This window comes from Oncorhynchus masou, chromosome 10, assembly GCF_036934945.1.
Source record: "Oncorhynchus masou masou isolate Uvic2021 chromosome 10, UVic_Omas_1.1, whole genome shotgun sequence".
NCBI classification, from domain to species: Eukaryota; Metazoa; Chordata; class Actinopteri; order Salmoniformes; family Salmonidae; genus Oncorhynchus; species Oncorhynchus masou.
The window spans coordinates 29,723,764-29,744,125 of record NC_088221.1 but is presented as its reverse complement, the minus strand read 5'-3'; positions in this window follow the sequence as shown (position 1 = coordinate 29,744,125).

The window sequence follows — 20,362 nt, the reverse complement described above, 5'->3', positions numbered from 1 at the left end:
GTAAAACTCTGGAGGTGTTAATAGAGTAGCAGAAAAATAAATAAGAGTTGGCTTCACTTTAATGTAACTGCATTTAATTTAGCTGTTACCTAAATTCATGTCCACCTGTTATTCAGGGAAATTGCTGAAAAAATATTTTCCTTTCTGTTAGGTACTTCCTATGTATGTTATTTATCCCACAGTGTCTACAGGGCTGGCTGGTATAGGAGAGCAGGCTGAGATTACAATACCCAGAGGGTCAACACTATTAAATCAATGGCATCAGTGTCAGGGCCACAAACAATGACTGGGCACAATCTGTCAGAGGGTCTGGACGGATGGTGTGTGCGTGTGTGTGTGTCAAATCAAATCCCGTTTATTCATCACATACACAGTTTACAGAAGGCATAAAAGGTGCAGCGAAATGCTTATGTGCTAGCTCCCTCGACAATGCAGTACATGAATCATTAATCAATAATATCAATGAAAAGAGTCATAAAAAATAATAAGTCAAGTCAGATGTGTGTGTGTGTGTGTGTGTGTGTGTGTGTGTGTAGAGTGAGCCTCGCTAATAGCTGGTGGAGTGCTGCAGCCTGATGAATAATTTATTGAGAAGTGTTTGTGCTGCCTGCTCTCCTCTGCTCCATCCCCTCTCCTCTCCATCCCCTCCTCATCTCCCCCCTCCTCCCCCATCTTTCCCCCTCATCTCCTCCCTACCCCCCACCCCCTCTCCGCTCCCATCCTCCCTCCTCATCTACTCCCCACCTCTCTGCTCTCCTCACCCATCCCCTCCTCCCTACCCCTCTCCTTTCCTCTCCTCCTCTTCCCCTCCCCCCACTCCCCTCGTCACTGAAAACCAGGACACAGGGAGCTAACATTTATGGAAGTGTTATATTGATAAGTGTCTTCATCCCACATGTTCCTTATTATTGCAGAATCAGATATGTACTGGGTTTGCGTAATGAGAGGGTACACATGGCATAGGCTGAGATAAATCAATATAAAAAGCATTAGACCACTTGTCTTAATAGCAACATAAATGTATTTAGTGGCTAATTATAATGAGCGCTAGTACAACCAGTGCTTACAGCTTTCTCTCCTATATTATAACTGCCAAAGAAAAGTTATTCAAAGTGTGTTTTTAATCTGGATTTGGATACTCAGATAAAGTGTCTCATATAGAGATGATTAGGATTACATTAATTACACAAATCTGTAGAGAATCATTCTTTAGGTTTCCTTTGATCAGAAAAGGTTTCTACATTCCAGCGAGACATCACCAGGGTTTAAATGCAGCGTCAGACATCAGAATGTTTTAGGAAATGTCAGCTGTTCTAAAGTTGTCTCCGACATGTCTCTTGTCAATCAGATGTTTTCTTTCTGGGCACAGGGTCATAGCTGTTTTACATGCTGCTGTCTTCTGTCACCCTTTAGGGAGAAACAGGGTTTGAGCGCAGACAACCTTTAAAGAAGTTCTGCTACGGTAGGAAGATACAGACCGACAGAAGGGGCAACTGTGTCTCCATAGAAAAACGTATTATTAAAGGCTGGTGACATTTTGGTCATAATGACCTTCATCAATGTCTCTATGAAGAGTGTGTCATCACCCTATCCATCTTCCCTCTTCTGCCCCCCTCTTAGATCCCTCACACAGTTTAGAGAGATCATGAGGATGATATCTTAGAGGTCAGGTGTTAAATAATAGTTTCACAGCTGACATATTGTTACCCTCTTCTTTTGAGTTTGTATTCCTCTGTGTCTCTCTTCCTGCTCCCCAACACTCCCTGTATGAGCAAACAAGTTTATAATTATTGGAAGCTATTTTCTCCCAAGTTACCGTTCTCTCAGCAGACATGATAATTTGTGCTTTTCATGGGACAGAGCAGGGAAAGTAGGGTGTTCAGAGTGCTGACACTTTGAGACCTCTTCTGTTCCCCCATCTCTGAGTCTGTGTCAGCTGTCTCACCTTCCACACACGCACACAAGCACATACACACACACACAAACACACGTACCTATATACACACACATGCACACTCACACACCATCCCCTGTGCAATGACAAGAAGCTGCACAGCCTGCTTATTAAAATGTCATGATGAAAAATATCCTGTTTTGTAGTTGTGGTCTGGAACCAGGAAACATCGTTCAGAGTGTATTCTTCAGTTGGGAAAGAACTCACACCCACACAAACTCACTCACTTGTACATTCACTCACGTGTACACATACACACAACCTTTTCAAGGCATGCACACACTGACACGCATACCTACAGCTGCAATACATTGAAGCAATTCAACACACTTTTAAGTCCCAGAATAGATTATACATACATACATACATACCTTGGCTGGATAGCCAGTTGGTAAGCTTAAGGCATGTCTCTATAAGTTTTAATAGAGAAGAGCCATCTGTATGTTTCATGGCCCTGAAGCTAGATAACTGACGAGACAACCTGGACTCAGGGGTAGACATAACATAGTAAATGTAAATCTGTCTCCCTCCATTTAGTGTGATATGTTACATTTCATATGGCATGTATTCATTTGTGGGTCTCCATTTCAATGACATGTTACAAATTACAATTGATATGATATGTTACGATTTGCAATTCGTACGATAGACTGGGTTAACTGACAATGACAGACTGGGTTAACTAACAATGATAGACAGGGTTTACTGTCAATGACAGACAGGGTCAGCTGACAATGAGAAACAGGGTCAGCTGACAATGATAGACAGGGTCAGCTGACAATGACAGACAGGGTCAGCTGACAATGACAGACAGGGTCAGCTGACAATGACAGACAGGGTCAACTGACAATGACAGACAGGGTTAACTGACAATGACAGACAGGGTTAACTGATAATGACACAGGGTCAGCTGACAATGACAGACAGGGTCAACTGACAATGACAGACAGGGTCAACTGACAATGACAGACAGGGTCAACTGACAATAACAGACAGGGTCAGCTGACAATGACAGACAGGGTCAGCTGACAATGACAGACTGGGTCAACTGACAATGACAGACAGGGTCAGCTGACAATGACAGACAGGGTCAACTGACAATGACAGACAGGGTTAACTGACAATGACAGACAGGGTCAACTGACAATGACAGACAGGGTTAACTGACAATGACAGACAGGGTTAACTGACAATGACAGACAGGGTTAACTGACAATGACAGACAGGGTTAACTGACAATGACAGACAGGGTCAACTGACAATGACAGACAGGGTCAACTGACAATGACAGACAGGGTTAACTGACAATGACAGACAGGGTCAACTGACAATGACAGACAGGGTCAACTGACAATGACAGACAGGGTCAACTGACATTGACAGACTGGGTCAACTGACAATAACAGACAGGGTCAGCTGACAATGACAGACAGGGTCAGCTGACAATGACAGACAGGGTTAACTGACAATAACAGACAGGGTCAGCTGACAATGACAGACAGGGTCAGCTGACAATGACAGACAGGGTCAACTGACAATGACAGACAGGGTCAACTGACAATGACAGACAGGGTCAACTGACATTGACAGACTGGGTCAACTGACAATAACAGACAGGGTCAGCTGACAATGACAGACAGGGTCAGCTGACAATGACAGACAGGGTCAACTGACAATGACAGACAGGGTTAACTGACAATGACAAACAGGGTTAACTGACAATGACAGACAGGGTCAACTGACAATGACAGACAGGGTCAACTGACAATGACAGACAGGGTCAACTGACAATGACAGACAGGGTTAACTGACAATGACAGACAGGGTTAACTGACAATGACAGACAGGGTTAACTGACAATGACAGACAGGGTCAACTGATAATGACAGACAGGGTTAACTGACAATGACAGACAGGGTCAACTGATAATGACAGACAGGGTCAGCTGACAATGACAGACAGGGTCAACTGACAATGACAGACAGGGTCAGCTGACAATGACAGACTGGGTCAACTGATAATGACACAGGGTCAGCTGACAATGACAGACAGGGTCAACTGACAATGACAGACAGGGTCAGCTGACAATGACAGACAGGGTCAACTGACAATGACAGACAGGGTCAACTGACAATGACAAACAGGGTTAACTGACAATGACAGACAGGGTCAACTGACAATGACAGACAGGGTTAACTGACAATGACAGACAGGGTTAACTGACAATGACAGACAGGGTTAACTGACAATGACAGACAGGGTTAACTGACAATGACAGACAGGGTTAACTGACAATGACAGACAGGGTTAACTGACAATGACAGACAGGGTTAACTGACAATGACAGACAGGGTCAACTGACAATGACAGACAGGGTTAACTGACCATGACAGACAGGGTTAACTGACAATGACAGACAGGGTTAACTGACAATGACACAAAAACGATGCACACGCTTCAATGCGGCGAGAGGCCGTGTGTTGTTATGGGTCTGGATGGCCAGTTAACTGCCATGTGGTGAACCGTAAATGGCTGGATTCAGATCGTTTGTAAGTTTAAATGTAATTGTATTCAACATTTGGGCTTGTAAGGAACATGTACACAATTTTACAGACATAAGTTTCAGGCTGTGTATACCAATTAATTGTGAACTCAGCAGCTTCTTTGCTTATTTAATCGATACAGTTTAAAGGTTATATGTAGCTTTCCAGAAATAATGTGGTATCTGGGGCCTATGGCTTCACTGCAGTAAAGAAACTTTATTTTCTCTGTTTTTTGTTTCCACCTGTGACACACATACACACACACACACGCGCATGCACGTGCGCACACACACACTGACAGGAGCTTGGACAGAGAGCCGAGAGAAGCAATTAACATGCTCATTAAGCAGAGGAAGACATTACGGCACTTTCTGGAGCGTTCTCTCTCTCACTGGGCTGCCAACTCCTACCACTAGCTCCCTTATCACCAGCAATGTGTGTCTGCTTGTTTTTATGTGTTTGTGTGTTTCTGCATTCGTTCCTGTGTGTATATCCATTCGATGGTGTGTGTGTGTGTGTACATTCTACTGCAGCGATTGAGACACACACAAACACACACACACAACCAGTCATTTAGTGAGTGTTGACCGAGCTCTGGCCAATGGTGTCGTCTCCCGCTGGGCCACGCAGACGACCAGCAGGAGAACTGTCGGAACCTCTGCTCCATACCTGCTTATTCTGCTCTCTCTCTGGGAACTGACAGGCAGACAGGCAGAGGTGTGAATAGACCTATTGGATTGAGGAGACAATCAGATGAGAGACAATCATATGAAGCAGTGGACCAGAGAAGTGTTTGCAGTGACCTTGACTGGTCTAAAGGAGAGGCAGGCCCAGTGGAACCTACCCAACTTCTGTCACAACAGGCACTGAAGCTTAGCTTTCTTCTGTCTTCACTGCACTACTGAATGATGTATAGGGACAGATATAATGACTACAATAAATACAATAGACAAACACTAGGAATAATATTGTTCCTGTGTCAGTCCAATGTGTGGAAGTGACTGTGGTAAGGAGAAAAGTATTTTGACGTAATGCTGACTCAATGAATCCTTGGCTGCTAGATATATGGATGGCACAGTAATACTTGTAGCTTGGAACTAGGCAGTGTCTGTATGGGTATGGTGAGACTGAGCAGTGTGATTAATTCCACAATCAGAGCTGTGACATGATGATGTCACGCGTCATAATAGCATGACTGTCTGTATCCAGACAAGTGCTTAGTAGAGCCATATAAATTGTTTATCATTGCTCCCTGTGATTTATCACCAAATAGTTTGATCTTATATATATTTTTTAATCATTCTACTTCTATTGAGTGAACCAGATCTGAACCCAGATTGTTATATTGACACAACCAGTCTTCAATTATATGGAAGGTAAAATGATCTCAACACTCATAGGGGTCAGAACCAACAGATTATATCAAGGAAATGACCACAGCTGAAAGCGCATGGGGTATTTCCTTAGTCAGGAGTCTCTAAATACTACCCGGCGTGCAGGCTTTAGTTCCAACCCAGTAGTGCACAACTTATTTCAACTAATCCAGGAAGAAAAGCTTCCCTGACCGGAGCCCTGACCTCAGATATTATGCGTAGTCATGGAATGTTGCAAAGGTTGTGCTCTTCAATGCTTTTGTGTTTCTACAAAAAGGTGATTCTCTCTGCAACTCCCAGTCTGTGTTCAGTGTGACTCAGCAGAAAGGGAGATAAAGGAAGAAAGAGAGAAACAGGGAGAGGAAAAAAGAGAGCGAGAGAGATAGAGACAGAGGGTGAGAGAGAGAGGGAAGCCTCCCTCCTCGGGTTGGGGTAAGGGAGAGCGTGGATTCCGTGACTATCATTCGGAGGCCTGGCTGACTGTAATTCAACAGGACTGTCATTGCTCATGAAAGAATCATGGCGTATAATCAAATCTGAGTAAAAACCCGACGCTCGGCCCCCTGGGAGGCTCCTGGCGCCTGAATATTTAATGTAATGGAGGCTCTCACCACCATGGAATCTCTCAACAGCTCAGGATTGCGTGCAAATATTGACTGTAGCGCTGAGGGCTAAGGGCAGGGCCGGGGGGGGGGCGGGGGGGTATGTGATGTGTGTGTGTCATCCATGAAGCCTGAGTGAGTTTTATAAATAATGGTAATGAGATGTGACACAGCACACAGCAGGGGGGCTAGCAGCCACTCATAACCTGATACTAGAGAGATGTCACAGCCAGTGCTAACGCAGGCAGAGAGAACCCCAGAAGATAGGGACACGGAGAAGGAAGGGAGGAGAGGAAGGGAAAAAAGTGCCTTGATGCATATGAATCGACAAATGTGTGTTGTGCCTTCCATGAATGGAGCTCAATTGTAGGTCTGAGGAAACATCAAAACACAATCCAGGACTGACAAGCAGCGGGAGAGGGGAGGAGGAGGGGAGGGAGAGGCGGTAGAGACTGGGGCTGGAGGCTGGCTCAGAGCTCTGCAGTGCGGCTACGCTACAGGCCCTGCTAACCCTCCTGGACGTGAGAACCTGGAGCTACACTGAACATACAATTCAAGTCGGAAGTTAACATACACCTAAGCCAAAATCATTTAAACTCAGTTTTTCACAATTCCTGACATTTAATCCTAGTAAAAATTCCCTGTTTTAGGTCAGTTAGGATCACCACTTTATTTTAAGTATGTGAAATGTCAGAATAATAGTAGAGAGAATGATTTATTTCAGCATTCATTTATTTCATGACATTCCCAGTGGGTGATAAGTTCACATACACTCAAATAGTACTTGGTAGCATAGCCTTTAAATTGTTTAACTTGGGTCAAACGTGTCGGGTAGCCTTCCACAAGCTTCCCACAATAAGTTGGGTGAATTTTGGCCCATTCCTCCTGACAGAGCTGGTGTAACTGAGTTAGGTTTGTAGGCCTCCTTGCTTGCATACGCTTTTTCAGTTCTGCCCACAATGTTCTATAGGATTGAGGTCAGAACTTTGTGATGGCCACTCCAATACCTTGACTTTGTTGTCCTTAAGCCATTTTGCCACAACTTTGGAAGTATGCTTGGGGTCATTGTCCATTTGGAAGACCCATTTGCGACCAAGCTTTAACTGATGTCTTGAGATGTTGCTTCAATATATCCACATCATTTTTCTGCCTCATGATGTCATCTATTTTGTGAAGTGCACCAGTCCTTCCTGCAGCAAAGCACCCCCACAACATGATGCTGCCACGCCCGTGCTTCACGGTTGCGATGGTGTTCCTCGGCTTGCAATCCTCCCCCTTTTTCTTCCAAGCATAACGATGGTCATTATGGCCAAACAAGTTCTATTTTTGTTTCATCAGATCAGAGAACATTTCGCTAAAAAGTACGGTCTTTGTCCCCATATGCAGTTGCAAACCGTATTCTGGCTTTTTTATGGTGGTTTTGGAGCAGTGGCTTCTTCCTTGCTGAGCGGCATTTCAGGTTATGTTGATATAGGACTCGTTTTACTGTGGATATAGATAATTTTGCCCCTGTTTCCTCCAGCATCTTCACAAGGTCCTTTGCTGTTGTTCTGAAATTGATTTGCACTTTTCGCACCAAAGTGGTGTTTATACTTGCATACTATTGTTTGTACAGATGAACGTGGTACCTTCAGGCGTTTGTAAATTGCTCCCAAGGTCTTGGCTGATTTCTTTTGATTTTCCCATGTCGTCAAGCAAAGAGGCACAGAGTTTGAGGGTAGGCCTTGAAATACATCCAGAGGTACACCCCCAATTGACTCAAATGATGTCAATTAGCCTATCAGAAGCTTCGAAAGCCATGACATCATTTTCTGGAATTTTCCAAGCCTTTTAAAGGCACAGTCAACTTAGTGTCTGTAAACTTCTGACCCACTGGAATTGTGATACAGTGAATTTTAAGTTAAATAATCTGTCTGTAAACAAGTGTTGGAAAAATTACTGTATAGAGCTCAACCACTAATGAACTATCATCACTACAGACCACCACTTATTAAAACATGAATACATTAGTAATGCACAAGGAAATGAGGTAGTTAGGAAAGTTTACTTGAAGTAAGGGCTGTTCTCAACAAATTGGGTTAGCTAAGTGTATTCTGAACAATAGGGTGTCTTCGGTAATAGGAATGAAAGAAAGAGCAATTATTATTTACTGTAACACATCAGTCATTTGAGCACTGTAGACAGACAGTGAGAATCTAACTCTATCTGTGTGTATCTGTCTGTGTGTAATGTGTTTGACTGGAGCTGTTTGCATATTATCAGCCCTCTCAGACAGGGTAATTGAGGCTCAGGCTGCTTTTGAGTCTGTCTGAGAGGAACATAACTGCATCTCCTGACTAATGTAGAAATCTGATCTGTCTACAGATCTACTGACTGTGTGTGCGTGTGTGTGTGTGTGTGTGTGTGTGTGTGTGTGTGTGTGTGTGTGTGTGTGTGTGTGTGTGTGTGTGTGTGTGTGTGTGTGTGTGTGTGTGTGTGTGTGTGTGTGTGTGTGTGTGTGTGTGTGTGTGCGTGCGTGCGTGCGTGCGTGTGTGTGTGTGTGTGTGTGTGTGTGTGTGTGAGCGTGAGAGACAGTTTGCATGTCATCACACTGAGTTGTTTTATTGTTTATAATAGTTGATTTACGCTAATCAGTGCATTACCTGACTGTCTTCTCACTCCAACCAAGAGCAACACAGTAAAGTTTAATGACAGGGGCTTCTAGCAGGTAATTAGACTGCTGCCCCCGGGGTGGAACCAACTCACTGTTTATGGTGCCGGCCTGCCTGTAGCCCCATCTCATTCATAGGAGATAGCCTTGGTGCCTCTCTGCCTCCCTGCAGAAGTGTGTGTCAGAGGGGGCCCAGGAACAGATGGTTCAGAGTTCATAACAGAGCTGATAGAGAGAGACACCTCACTCTGTAGATAGCAAAGACCACATCACTGTGTCTACAGTAAGTCCAGAGGGTACAGTAGATGTCCATTGGTGGTACAGAGTTCATAACCCTCTGCTCTACAGCCATACTAACCACAGTCCTCTCAGGTGCTTATCTTTTCTAACCTCTTTCTGTTGGATTCTCGGAGTATTATTATTATATTGTTGTGTGCCGCATGTCATGTCTGACCTCTTTCTTTTGGGCTCTTTAAGTAGAGCCAAGCACACAACACAGTACCATAGGGTAGACTTTGCTTCTTGTAGCATTGATAATACATTCATTAATGCACATACAGGAAGGCCATGCAGTCTAATGTCAGACTTACTTTTGTTATGTTACATGTTCTCAAGAAGCAGTGCCAACAAATACACATTAGAAAGGTTCTACGTCCTTCCCTTTTTTGTTTTTCAAAAGTGGCTGTGTGTGTGTGTGTGTGTTCGTATATTCTTTGTTTACCATAGCTATTTACCTTGCCCAACCCTCTGAGGGAATGTTTGAGCTGGGCCTGTTCTCTGGTGGGGAGAGATGTTGTTTAGACATACAGATGCCGTACCTTAATTTGAGCCAGATTGCTACAGATATAGGATCTTAATTTGAGCCAGTTTGCTAGAGCAGGAAAATAATCCTGCAGCAACAGGAAATGCAAATTATTATGTATAATGGCCATTTTTATAGGGGTTGATACATTTTTCGTTAGGGCAAATCAAGTCTGAAATTTCAAAGTGAAAATAACAAACTTTAGAAACCTTTTATCAACTCAAATAAACTAAACGTTTGCATTTCCTTCCGTGCATGAAAATTCTCAGCAACGAAGTCCCTCCTGCATTCAGATCCTACATTTGTAAAGCAGGAAAATAATTCTGCAGCAACAGGAAATGTGAATTATTATGCGTATTATGGACATTTTTTGTTAGGGCAAATCAAGTCTGGCATTTTAAAGTAGAAATTACTAACTCTAGAAGCCTTTTTAAACCCCGAATACACTACAAGTTTACAATTCCTGCTGTGCAGACAATTTTCAGCAACAGTGATCAAATTAAGATCCTACATCTGTCGCTGTGGAAACACAGAAACAGCTATCGAGCCGTACACAGCTACACAGCTCAGTGCAGGCTGCAGACATCATCCAGGATGTAATTACTTTCAGAGGTTGCAAAAATAACAGATGGAAAGGTGACCTTTTTATAATATTTATTTATGCTTGAAATTGAATCTCTCCCTGTCTGCCCTTTGTGAAATGAATGAGACAAAACTGATGGTGAAGAATTAAAGCTGTGCAATGGTGAGAGAGGTACATTTGATGAAACCTGCTGCAAGAGAAACCCTGCGTTAATCTGATAACTGTTTTCATGTTATCATAGTTTGGGAACACATTTAGAGTTCTGTCCAAACAAGTGAACAGCATGTAACATTTACATTTTTTACATTTTATTAGGATCCACAGTAACTGTTGCAAAAGTAGAAGCTACTCTTCCTGGGGTCCACATGAAACATGGCATATTACAGGATATTAATAGACAAGAACAGCTCAAGGACAGAACTACATACATTTAAACGGCACACATAGCTGACATCAATACATACACACAAAATATCTAGGTCAAATAAATAGATTTGATTATCTATCAAAAACATTCCAATTAAACCTGAAAACAATTCTCATGACAAAGTGGTTGCTCATCTCAGAACAGCAAAGCTAGGACGTCACATTTTGACTGCTGTCACAAAAAATATCCTATTTGTCACTAAAACGTCCAAATCCCTCAAATGTTGTTTCCCACTGGGTATGTGCTGTGTAATTCTAACAGCCCTCCTCCCCATGTCTCCTCTCATCTCCTCCTCCACTAACACAAAGCTAATTTGCTACTCTCACCAGCGAGGGTTTGATGTCTCATCGTGGTGCGAGCTAACAGAATTATGTGAGAGAACAGAGAGAGAAAATGTGTGATTTGAGAAGGAGGATGATTCATCTTGATTACGGTTCTCTCCCTAACAGGCTGAATCCATCATAGCCCTCAACGTATGGCTCTGACTGACTGACAACTCACAGAATTACCCTTCCCTCAGCTGCCTGTACAATTACCATCGACAAAGCTGTAGAATCATTGAGAAGAAAACCTTTAGTCAAAACTTTCACATCAGAAGTTATGCCGTTGATCAAAGTTGTAGGCCTATAGAGACAAAAACGGAAGTAAAAAAAACAATGACCGAAGTAAATGTGTGTTCTTGCTAGTCTTGAAGTATTTATGGCTGTGAAATAGTAGTAGTAGTGGTAGAGGTGTTGGATCTCAATTTGATCACTCTGTTGTTGATGAAAATGTTCCTGAACAACAGGAAACGCGAACGTGTATTTCAATTTTTAAAAGTTTGTAATTTCCTCTTTGAAATGTCAGACTTGATATGCTCTAACAAAAAATGTATAAATTACTACAAAAAATGACCATTAATTATTATCCACATTATAATTAAAATGTCCTGTTGCTGCAGAATTATTTTCCTGATGTGGCAAACTGTTTCAAATTAAGATCCTCACATTGGAATTAGACATTCATCCATGTTTATGTCAAATTTAAAAGTTGCTCCATACATCAAATTTCAAAGTGTTTAAGGTTAAGTTTAGAATACAATTTCGATTTTTAAGGTGAGGGTTAAGTTTAAGCATTAAAGTGGACCTGACAGCGTTTTAACTACTTTGCAGATATGAAACAAACAGACAATCACAATATCAGTCAAAAATATAAAATTCCCTGCTTATGCTTTATTAGAGGTTTTAAAAGAGGTTCTATTTGACAAAAAATGCAATGACACAAAGTAAGGCATTGTTGGCAGAATAGATGGATGCAGTTCAAAACATGATTAATATAATTCACCAATGCATTTATTGGTAGTCCAACAAATATTACTATCAGGTTGTAAATACAGTTGGCCTGGAACGTTGTTTGCTGCCTCCAATCATTCAGTTTCAATGACTCAATATTCAACGTTTACATCGCACAGCAGAGGAAAGGTGTACAGACACATGCCACAGTCCTATCTAGGCTACTAAACTGTTGCAGTCTGGTTTTGGTTTTTAAAGCTTGACAATGAATAACCAAAAAACTAAACTGGCAAACGAAACACCATGCAAAGGCCTATTACAGTAACATTTGAGCCGTAACCTAGGTGGCTGCTCAGCTACAAAACATTTTGACTGTACCATACATCAATGCTGCATTCTACCACACCGCTAGCTGCTCAGCTACAAAACATTTTGAGTGTACCATACAGCAATGCTGCATTCAACCACACCGCTAGCTGCTCAGCTACAAAACATTTTGAGTGTACCATACAGCAATGCTGCATTCAACCACACCGCTAGCTGCTCAGCTACAAAACATTTTGAGTGTACCATACAGCAATGCTGCATTCAACCACACCGCTAGCTGCTCAGCTACAAAACATTTTGAGTGTACCATACAGCAATGCTGCATTCAACCACACCGCTAGCTGCTCAGCTACAAAACATGTTGAGTGTACCATACATCAATGCTGCATTCTACCACACCGCTAGCTGCTCAGCTACAAAACATTTTGAGTGTACCATACAGCAATGCTGCATTCAACCACACAGGTGGCTGCTCAGCTACAAAACATTTTGAGTGTACCATACAGCAATGCTGCATTCAACCACACAGGTGGCTGCTCAGCTACAAAACATTTTGAGTGTACCATACAGCAATGCTGCATTCAACCACACAGGTGGCTGCTCAGCTACAAAACATTTTGAGTGTACCATACAGCAATGCTGCATTCAACCACACCGCTAGCTGCTCAGCTACAAAACATTTTGAGTGTACCATACAGCAATGCTGCATTCAACCACACAGGTGGCTGCTCAGCTACAAAACATTTTGAGTGTACCATACAGCAATGCTGCATTCAACCACACCGCTAGCTGCTCAGCTACAAAACATTTTGAGTGTACCATACAGCAATGCTGCATTCAACCACACCTGCATTCAACCACACAGGTTTCAGCTACAAAACATTTTGAGTGTACTAGCTGCTCAGCTACAAAACATTTTGAGTGTACCATACAGCAATACTGCATTCAACCACACAGGTGGCTGCTCAGCTACAAAACATTTTGAGTGTACCATACAGCAATGCTGCATTCTACCACACCGCTAGCTGCTCAGCTACAAAGCATTTTGAGTGTACCATACAGCAATGCTGCATTCAACCACACCGCTAGCTGCTCAGCTACAAAACATGTTGAGTGTACCATACATCAATGCTGCATTCTACCACACCGCTAGCTGCTCAGCTACAAAACATTTTGAGTGTACCATACAGCAATGCTGCATTCAACCACACCACTAGCTGCTCAGCTACAAAACATGTTGAGTGTACCATACATCAATGCTGCATTCAACCACACCGCTAGCTGCTCAGCTACAAAACATTTTGAGTGTACCATACATCAATGCTGCATTCAACCACACAGGTGGCTGCTCAGCTACAAAACATTTTGAGTGTACCATACAGCAATGCTGCATTCAACCACACAGGTGGTTGCTCAGCTACAAAACATTTTGAGTGTACCATACATCAATGCTGCATTCAACCACACAGGTGGCTGCTCAGCTACAAAACATTTTGAGTGTACCATACATCAATGCTGCATTCTACCACACCGCTAGCTGCTCAGCTACAAAACATTTTGAGTGTACCATACATCAATGCTGCATTCTACCACACCGCTAGCTGCTCAGCTACAAAACATTTTGAGTGTACCATACAGCAATGCTGCATTCAACCACACCGCTAGCTGCTCAGCTACAAAACATTTTGAGTGTACCATACAGCAATGCTGCATTCAACCACACAGATGGCTGCTCAGCTACAAAACATTTTGAGTGTACCATACATCAATGCTGCATTCAACCACACAGGTGGCTGCTCAGCTACAAAACATTTTGAGTGTACCATACAGCAATGCTGCATTCAACCACACAGGTGGCTGCTCAGCTACAAAACATTTTGAGTGTACCATACAGCAATGCTGCATTCAACCACACAGGTGGCTGCTCAGCTACAAAACATTTTGAGTGTACCATACAGCAATGCTGCATTCAACCACACAGGTGGCTGCTCAGCTACAAAACATTTTGAGTGTACCATACAGCAATGCTGCATTCAACCACACAGGTGGCTGCTCAGCTACAAAACATTTTGAGTGTACCATACATCAATGCTGCATTCTACCACACCGCTAGCTGCTCAGCTACAAAACATTTTGAGTGTACCATACAGCAATGCTGCATTCAACCACACAGGTGGCTGCTCAGCTACAAAACATTTTGAGTGTACCATACAGCAATGCTGCATTCTACCACACCGCTAGCTGCTCAGCTACAAAACATTTTGAGTGTACCATACATCAATGCTGCATTCTACCACACCGCTAGCTGCTCAGCTACAAAACATTTTGAGTGTACCATACAGCAATGCTGCATTCAACCACACCGCTAGCTGCTCAGCTACAAAACATTTTGAGTGTACCATACAGCAATGCTGCATTCAACCACACAGATGGCTGCTCAGCTACAAAACATTTTGAGTGTACCATACAGCAATGCTGCATTCAACCACACAGGTGGCTGCTCAGCTACAAAACATTTTGAGTGTACCATACAGCAATGCTGCATTCAACCACACAGGTGGCTGCTCAGCTACAAAACATTTTGAGTGTACCATACAGCAATGCTGCATTCAACCACACAGGTGGCTGCTCAGCTACAAAACATTTTGAGTGTACCATACATCAATGCTGCATTCAACCACACAGGTGGCTGCTCAGCTACAAAACATTTTGAGTGTACCATACAGCAATGCTGCATTCAACCACACAGGTGGCTGCTCAGCTACAAAACATTTTGAGTGTACCATACAGCAATGCTGCATTCAACCACACAGGTGGCTGCTCAGCTACAAAACATTTTGAGTGTACCATACATCAATGCTGCATTCTACCACACCGCTAGCTGCTCAGCTACAAAAACATTTTGAGTGTACAAAACATTTTGAGTGTACCATACAGCAATGCTGCATTCAACCACACAGGTGGCTGCTCAGCTACAAAACATTTTGAGTGTACCATACAGCAATGCTGCATTCAACCACACAGGTGGCTGCTCAGCTACAAAACATTTTGAGTGTACCATACAGCAATGCTGCATTCAACCACACAGGTGGCTGCTCAGCTACAAAACATTTTGAGTGTACCATACATCAATGCTGCATTCAACCACACAGGTGGCTGCTCAGCTACAAAACATTTTGAGTGTACCATACAGCAATGCTGCATTCAACCACACAGGTGGCTGCTCAGCTACAAAACATTTTGAGTGTACCATACAGCAATGCTGCATTCAACCACACAGGTGGCTGCTCAGCTACAAAACATTTTGAGTGTACCATACATCAATGCTGCATTCTACCACACCGCTAGCTGCTCAGCTACAAAACATTTTGAGTGTACCATACAGCAATGCTGCATTCTACCACACAGGTGGCTGCTCAGCTACAAAACATTTTGAGTGTACCATACAGCAATGCTGCTCAGCTACAAAACATTTTGAGTGTACCATACAGCAATGCTGCATTCAACCACACCGCTAGCTGCTCAGCTACAAAACATTTTGAGTGTACCATACAGCAATGCTGCATTCAACCACACAGGTGGCTGCTCAGCTACAAAACATTTTGAGTGTACCATACATCAATGCTGCATTCAACCACACCGCTAGCTGCTCAGCTACAAAACATTTTGAGTGTACCATACAGCAATGCTGCATTCAACCACACAGGTGGCTGCTCAGCTACAAAACATTTTGAGTGTACCATACAGCAATGCTGCATTCAACCACACAGGTGGCTGCTCAGCTACAAAACATTTTGAGTGTACCATACAGCAATGCTGCATTCAACCACACAGGTGGCTGCTCAGCTACAAAACATTTTGAGTGTACCATACAGCAATGCTGCATTCAACCACACCCGTGGCTGCTCAACTACAAAACATTTTGAGTGTACCATACATCAATGCTGCATTCAACCACACAGCTAGCTGCTCAGCTACAAAACATTTTGAGTGTACCATACAGCAATGCTGCATTCAACCACACCGGTGATCCATGCAGTGCAAAAAAATGAAAAACATGTTTTAAGTTTAAATGTTACAACAACCTAGCTAGGTTTTTGTTATTTGGCATTATTAAATACTTTTTTTATTAGAGTCGCAGTATATTATGCACATCTGTAAGCATAGCAGCAAAGTCTGGACAAGTATGATTTATCTCTTCTTTTGTTTTAAGATGTTAAAATGCTATATGAAGCCTAGCAGGGGTCTAAGGCACTGCATCCCCTGGTTCGATTCCAGGCTGAATCACAAGCGGCCATGATTGGTAGTCCCATAGGGCAGCGCACAGTTGGCCCAGCGTCGTCCGGGTTTGGCCGGGGTAGACCATCATTGTAAATAAGGATTTGTTCTTAACTGACTTGCCTAGTTAAATAAAGGTTATATATATACATACACATGTGGACATTATAAAGGGCCTTCTTTTTTCAAATAAAACAATGGCCACCTTAGGTTGCGGTTGCAAGTTTTTTTTATACAAACAAATCGGCTATAAATCGGCCCGCAAATGTATTGTGTTTTTTCAATATCGCTTGTGCGTTGTTGAGTTTGACACCCCTGGTCTACCGTATCTATTTATGTAGCTAGCAATTTTTTTAGGAATCTAATAACAAGAAGCTTAATGTTAGCTAGCTAGCTAGCTGCTGGGATGATGTCATGTCATTGGAGGAGTGGGCAAGTGACCGACTTCTTCCCCTCATTGTTTTTTGGTTGCTACAGCTAGAGATGCAGGTGTCATTTGGTTAGCTAGCAAGAAATGTGAATCGCTTTGCCAGCTAGCTAGATAGCTATGCTGAATTTGAACGACTGTTATCCACAGTTAGCATATTTCTTAGTTGTCAGTCAAATGTATTTGGTATCGATCAAATGGGCAGTTGTGTAAACGTGGTTTGAGACCAGCATGCATTGGCAGGCAAGCTTCTGTTTATCAAATGTTTGAGAGTGTTTATCTAAAGTCCCCTCGTTAGATTTTAGCTCATCTCGCTCTGGCTAGCAGTAGTTGTTGATCTTGTTGTTGTTGATGTGCATGGGCAACTGAGGGAGAAATAGCCTTTTCATGGTTGTTTGACCAATAGGACTGTGGAGTTCCCAAATGTAAGCGGACTCTTGTGGTATTTCCATATTTGCAGAAATCAATTCGGGTGTATTTTGGAGCTTTTGGTGAATGCGTTCTAATGATCTAAAGTCAACTGTTGCTCCTGCCTGGAAACACACAGTCCAGTTCAAAGTGAATGATGACAGGCCCTTGTGGCAAATGGCTTACTTGAATATAGGCCTAATTTACAGTTGCTCCGATTGGCTATGGCGCACCGGTCTGAGTATTCTCCAGTCCTGGGTTTTAATTACTGCAGTGTCTGCTATTTGTCCAAACACACTCTATATTGCTATAGAAATTTAACAAATGCATTACTCTTCATCCTTCCCAAATATTCGATGAATTCATGAAAATGTGAAAATGACCATATCTATGTGCTGGCTTGTCGGGAAATGTAAAATAAAAGGTGTCATATCCTTCCTGGGGTTTGTATATGAACAGATTTTAATAAGATTTCATGTTGCTAAAATGCTGTCAGTTCCTCCTTAAATTTGAATTCTCAAGGTTAGGCATTAACTCCAAATGATTAAGGTAAGGGTTAAGGTTTGGAATAGGCAGATGCTTACATCCATCCCCGTCTACAATGCCCTCTCAAAACCAAACCTACTTGTGGCCCCTAGTGGCCAGTTCCCACCTCATCTCTCGACGTCTTCAGGCATGGATGGACGTCAAATACTGACTTGTATCACGGGTGACCTGGCTGGAAATGAATGGGGATACAACAAGCTTTATAGTTTAGAAAGTATGAATGGTAGCAAAAAGCTGTGTTGAAGCCACCTGAAGAGTCATTCTTCACATTTCAACGTTGTGTTGGTGTTAGTAGCTGAAACGCTTCAAGGGCGGTGGAGAAGACTTTTTTTGCCTTGAAGTCTATTGAGCTTTTATGCATGTTTTAAGCGGTTGTAGTTAAAAAGGTACAAATAGCATCAAAAAGCTGTATTCAAGCAATCGATTGTAAGTCATTCTGCACATTTTAAAATTGGTTTGGTGTTTGTAGCTTAACCGGTTGAAAACAACTTACAGTCCAAACTTGTTTTTATGCATTGGGATTTATACAAATATGGCTGTGGTGTGAAAAGCAAACACACCTAATAATTGACAGGGGGTTAAATGTTGCACTTTAACCAATATTGATTCAAACTACAAACAGTGTATTTAAGTCTCTTCTACTGTTCTGTTCACACACACCACACTGTTGACATCAGTACACGCACACTCCAGCATGCATGTACGCACGTACTGTATGTACACACACACACACACACACACACACACACACACACACACACACACACACACACACACACACACACACACACACACACACACACACACACACACAGTTTAGGCTACAAGACGTGTTATAGAGATGGGTAATTGCACGTACTTCAGTCCTACTTTAACACTGCGCCTGATGAGTCATTTGAATACGTTTTGAATAGGGATGATTATGTGTGAATGAGTATTTAAAGCCACAGGCCGTCGACAGTGAGCACAAGATTGTGAGCTGATTGCTGTTTAAACAGACGTCATGCCACTCTATCTAGAGAGAAACCATCTACCGTTGGTCTCTTTCTCTGAGATGAACCCTGCTGCTCTTATGACAAGAAATAAAGCACCATTCATCGTTGTTAGTTAGCCATGTTTCAAGCTTACAATCGCTATGTTTTGGTACTGAAGTGTTTAAGATGGACAGAACAGCTGTGTTTGGAATGAAACCTTGGTGTTCCGTAGACTGTATGGGAGGACTCAGTAGGATAACAGATGTATCACAGTTTAACACCATGATGATGAAAGAGAGTTGATGCCCCTCCCTCTAAGTCTGTTTATGTTGATGTTGTGGAGAGTTGTTCACTGTCAGGATGATACTGTTGTTGTACAGACCTACTCCTCTACCGACGCAAGTTTTGCAGAGTGTGGATGGGCAGTTGTCAAGCCTGAGGGGGAAGTATCTATGATTAGAACCGTCACAGTTGGGAACCACAATCTGGGTCTATTTTAGAGATCTCAGATGAGTACACCATCAGGGAACGAGAGACGGGTCCTCATCTCCACCCACCAGATAGACAACACACACACACTCACACACAGATAGACACTCACCCGTTGTGGTAAAAAGGAGGACACCTCAATGACAGAGCTATCACAACTACTCAGAGAATTCCACAGCCCATTTAAAGCATCAACAAACTACTGCATCAGCACCAGAACATAAACAAGTAAACAAGATAGACTGCCAGGCATTTTACTTGGCCAATAAATGCAGTTATATGATAATTTATAAGAAGCCTAGCTTGAGGCCTTGTGTTGTGAAGTTAACTGCCTTCCCTCTCTTTGTTTATCTTCTACAGGGAAAAAAAGAGCTGCATGATGTTGTTTCATACCTCTCGTTTAAAACACCTCTCCATCCCTCCTGGGATTCCATCCATCCTTTCCAGTCCTCCATGCAGTCTGTAAATCCTTGCTTCATTCTGTTGGGGCCAGACAGGTTGTGGGATTCATCAGGAGGATTAGAGGGTTCGCGCTTGTACGTCGTGATGAAAGACAAACAGACAACAGAGAGTATATACAATCAGAAACACTTTTACAATTCCTCTGGAGTAGTTTAGTTTGCTGTCATGATGCTCTGGCTCCTCACAAACACCACACTGTTTTTATTTAATTTGATATGTGTGAAGGTTGTAAGTGTTACTCGGGGC